Below are 5,253 nucleotides of genomic sequence, written 5' to 3'. Positions count from 1 at the left end.
CTTTAGAAAGAAACTGAGTGCTAAATGACAATGATAAAATTGTTATTATTTGCTTTTTTTTTTTTTTTTTTTTTTTTTTTTACATTGTTTTTCACTTATGTATCTTAACTTTTGTACTTCTTTGATGAGGTAAGGTGCCCTTGAGTGTCTTGAATGGTGCCATTCAAATATAAAGTATTACTTTTATTATTATTATTATTATTATTATTATTATTATTATTATTATTATTATTATTATTATTATAGCACTTAAAAAGCAAAAAAAAAAAAAAAAAAAAAAAAACAGAAGAAGTTTACGAAGTGCTTTGACCACAGCCAGGAAATAAGACCAAACACAAGCTTTAAACATGGACCAAAAGCTCTGACCTATATGAACCCGCGCAACACAAGAACCGTGCAATATAAAATGAGAGCATGAGAACCATAATAAAAGCTTAAAAAGATCAATCAACAAGAAAATAGAAAAAGAAAATAAAAGGGAATAAAAAAAGAGTTGGGAGCAGAGAACAGGAAAACAAGTAAGAAAATGCATTATTCAGAGTGTTTATAGAAAAATAGAACAATAGAACAATAGAATAATAGAATAATGAAATAATAATAATAGTGATGATAGAATAATGAACAAGAGATAAAACAATAAAAAATCTAACAAGACAGTAAAACTGAGGTTACATAGAAATATAAGTGTTAAAGGGTAAAAGACAAGATAAAAGACAAGATTAAGGACAAAAGGACAAAAAGACGGTATCACATAAAAGCAAGTCTGCAAAAGTGAGTTTTTAAAAGTGATAAAGGAAGTGACTGACTCTGTACACCTTGGTTAGAGCCTCGACTTTGGAACGACCAGGAGGCCTACGCCAGAGGGTCTGAGGTTGCGAGCTAGTTCATATGTAACCAGTAGCTCAGAAATGTCGCTTGGAGCAAATCCCATGAAAGCCATAAAAAGATAATCAATAAAATCTTAAAATCAATTCTAAAACTAACATGAAGCCAGTGCAAGGAGGCTTAGGGCGCAGTCACACTGGCCATCCAAACTGTGGCGTGCTTGAGCACGATTGCCCCCCCCCCCCGTAGCACTGTTCCCCAGCTGGAGAGTATGGCCAGCGGTCACACTATCCCAATATGAACCAGACTTTAGCGGGTATCAGACATGTGCATGGCCCGCCTACGTCATCTGAAGCATCTGTTTACATGTAGTGGGATCTCAGTCAGCACAAGGAGGCACAGAAAGCACTGCTTCAACTTTAGAGACTTTTGGACTTATGGTAAATAGTTTTGTCCCGACACAGCCCTATAACTTTGTTTAAAATGATTGTCGAGAGATGCGCTCGCGGCGTGCTTGTGCTCGTGCATGAAGCAAACCATGCCAAAGCCCCAACTCCGGGCATGCCAAAGCAGAGACGTGAATTGTGCTCAAGCACGGCATGGTTGCGGTCACACTGGCCATTTGAAACGTGCTTTAGGGCTGAAGCGTGCTTAAGCACGACACGGTTTGCCAGTGTGACTGCCTCCTAAAACTGAAGTGATGTGATGCCATCTACTAAAAGTAGTTTAAAAGGTAACTGCTGCATTTTGCACGAGTTGGAGACAAGAAAGGGATTTTTTATTTAAACCAGGGAGGAGAGAGTTACAGTAGTCTAGTCTTGAAAAACTGACAGCGCGGATTGTCTTTTCAAAGTCTGGTTGGGTGAGTATTTGTTTACTTCATGAAATAGAACACAAATGAAAAATTAGGCCTGTCATGATAACACATTTTGCCAAACAATAATTTTCCAAAATATTATTGCCGATAAACGATATTATTGTCAATATTACTTTAATTTTTTTCCCCATTTTTTCATTGATCTAATTATGATAAATGGGATAATAAAGTGAGTGCACCATATCAAAAGCAAGAAACTTTAATTTCTTAAGCGTATTTAACTGTAATTAAAAGGTCAGGATCTTTTAAATAAAATAAATTAAACAAAAATTATAATAAATTTAACAAACAAGAAAGAGAAAAAAAAATACAATGAAAATGAAATGGACTCTCTTTTGGAAAAAAATACATGTCAATGAAAATAATTAATACTAATCAAAAACAATAAAACATAGACCCTGTCTCTAAAGAAAAACAAAACTCCAAAAAAATAAAAATTATAAAAAAAACAAAAAAAACAATAAGAACTATAGCCTAAATAAAAGGCAGTTTATACAGTTCCTGAATTGTTTGTAACATGTACTTTTTCCCAGTCAATCCGTACTGTCTGTCAAACATTTTAGACCAAAAGCCTCAGTAAGAGCGGACTGTCCAAAAACAAGGCTCCGCTACACCTCCCCTTCTTCTTCTTCGTCGCCACTATTTTTAAACAAATGCGACATATCAGCTCGTTGCTGTTCATGAGCTCACACTTTGTTCATTCTGATAAAAAAACAAAATATTCCCACACTGGGACTGTGGCAGGCGGCTTGAGAACCGTATCTTTCGTGCCATCACTCATATTAGCGTGTGTTTCCTCCTTACCCCTCAGGACGCTCGCTTCAGCTCTCTCCGTGTGTACGAGCGAGCAGCCCCATCTTCACCCCAAAGATCGCATTTTTGACAGATGCTCACTCCGCTATAAATCTGCTAAATCCGCTATAGAACCTATGCACCCGATGTTAGGAAAGATAGACGTAGTGAGCCATCTTCTCATTCAGCATAACAAACATTCATGCACATGTCAGTTTATCGAGGCTGGCAAATTTACCTAGGACATTTTTATCTATCATTCGGTTAATCGATTTATTGATAAGTGTGACAGGCCTATGAAAAATAAATGTTAATCAATACACATGAAGCTGTAATCCCTCAAACAACAGCAAAAAAGAGTAAAGCAGGAAAATCAAAGCCTCTTTTTTTACAGTGCTGAAACCAAAAAACTGTGAGCATCATCAAAAGTATTAAATCTTTCTGATGCAGAAATGTGAAATTTTCTGCTGTATCTGTTTTTGCCTCCAGGTGTACCCCTCACAGTTCAACCGAAAGAGACATGTGGCTTTGGACCTCGAACAAATTCTTTTAAGCACCATAAACCACAGAGGAAAGTCTTAATTCATGTAAGGATTCAGGGACATGGAGACACTTGTCTGGCTGTAATGTGATATTTGTATTTTCTACAAGGAAAGGCACATCAATCATCTCCACTTGGAGCGATGCGTGCTGTATGTGAAATGTCATATGGCCCATGCATAAAATCCCTCGTCGCTTCACCCCGAAAACCCCTTGCAGCCTGCTTTTGCAGCTTGAGTTCTCCCCGTAAGGCATCCTGCATCCATAAATTAAATAGCAATTACACAACTGGTTGACAAAGCACAAAGTTTGTGCATCTGTGAGAGGCTTGACATTTTAGCATGGCTGTCAACACATAAGGCACGGCCGGCAGGGTGTGAATGGGGGTTTGTAAATCATCCTGTCTTGAGAAAGAGAGGGGCGTAATGCTTGTAACAATAACTAAGGCTTGGCTACTTGAAAATATTAGCTAAAAAAACTCATCTTTTCTTTTTTCTTCCAAGCATATCAAAGTTAAACAGTTATTAATTCATCAGCTGTCTATAAAGATTATCAAAGCGTTACAAGGAAACTTTGCCATCTTGAATTTTAATGCAGCACCCTGAGGCGAACCATCATGAAGCATAAACTGTTTTCCAAGAGCTCAATCAAACCTGTGAGATCACTGCTCTGGCATTGATCCTCAGGACCGGACTCGCTTGCCTCCTTCCCCGCCAGGTGAATTAAAGGTTGTCTTTATTTTACGAGAGGGGCATGCTGTTTTTTTCCACTTCTCTGTGTTATTTTCCTCTGTCACAGTGAGGCCGATTTCTCCAGTGAACACACAGGATCAGATCCTCACATATCAATACAAGTCACTCAGATTTAAATCCCTCGCAAAACTGACAAATAGGCTAAAAGATGGAGTGGAATTAGCGAGTTGTTGCTAAGGAGAATCATAACAAAGAGAAACCCTGGAGGTGATTTCAACCTGTTTTCACCTGGAGGCTTCAGCCAAGGTTGAAAAAAGAGAGATCGACTGCAGAATATGATGTGTTGGAAAAATAAATCAGTCTCATCCAAACAATGGATAATATTTGCCGTGCCTTGTGTAAATGTACACAGTAGAGATAAACAAGAGCCTTCTGACAACAGTGTATACATTCTTGAAGGATAATGCTCACTACTGTTAGTTTGATAAATCCATTGAGGACAGATTGATGCCTGGACATCTTACTGTGCAAACAGACTTAGCCTCAATCATCAGATACATTAATTATCATCCTCTAACACTATGAAAGGATGGTACAAGCAAATAGTCCAAGAGACGGAGGAATCATCGGTCCTCAAATATAAAACATCCAAGTTTTGTTCAAACACTGTAGATTTATCAAAGGTATTTATTAAAGTCAAGGCAATTTTAAAAATTAATCAAAGGGGCTGTCAGGACTTTGAATGCAATAGTTACAAAGTAATGCAGCACAGTAACGTAACTACTTTTTTGGGTAAAAAGTAGTGTAATGTGTTACTTCTGAAAATATGGTAACGAAACGTAGTTCCTTTTTCAGTCGGGCACATTACTTTTCACAGTGGCCGATTTGACAGCATGCGCAATAGTAGCAGGCTCTTATTCCACACTGAGGCTGGTACTTGCAATAGCCTGTAGAGAGGAGTCAGTCATCATGCAAATATTGTGTTTCTCGTCAAAAGCTCTGTGGCATTTTTCAAAAAACTCTGTTATGTGGTCCATAATAGAACTTTATGTAGGGCTAAACACATTTAGGAAATGAGATGGGTTATGCCCAAAGTTGAGGACCATAATAGTAAAGTAAAAGGTTTCTTTCCATAGAGGGTAACCAAGTAAAGTAAGGGACTACTTTTTCGAGAAGTAACGTGCGAATGAGCAAACACTACATTTTAGAACTAATTTCCCCAACACTGCTGATTATAATCCACACTTTAAAATGAGATTATCAGCAAGAGTAAAGGTTAATCCTAAATGCTACTCACTCAGCTTCCCGATCAGTCGAGCAGTAGAATAGAATAGAATAGAATAGAATAGAATAGAATAGAAAATACTTAATTTATCCCCGAGGGGAAATTCAGGAGTCACAGCAGCATTTAAGAAAACAAAAGTAAGAAAGTGTATAGAAAGTGCAAAAAGGTCCATAAGAAAATAGATGACGACATCCCGTCCACCACTCTCCAGCCCAGCCAGTCTCCACCTCCACAGGGTCCAG

This window comes from Halichoeres trimaculatus, unplaced genomic scaffold (genome assembly GCF_033239565.1).
Source record: "Halichoeres trimaculatus isolate MK-OKI-2021-1 unplaced genomic scaffold, fHalTri1.1 fHalTri1_scaffold_9, whole genome shotgun sequence".
Lineage (NCBI taxonomy): Eukaryota > Metazoa > Chordata > Actinopteri > Labriformes > Labridae > Halichoeres > Halichoeres trimaculatus.
The sequence above is the reverse complement of the archived record's forward strand: the minus strand, read 5'-3'. Positions refer to the sequence as shown.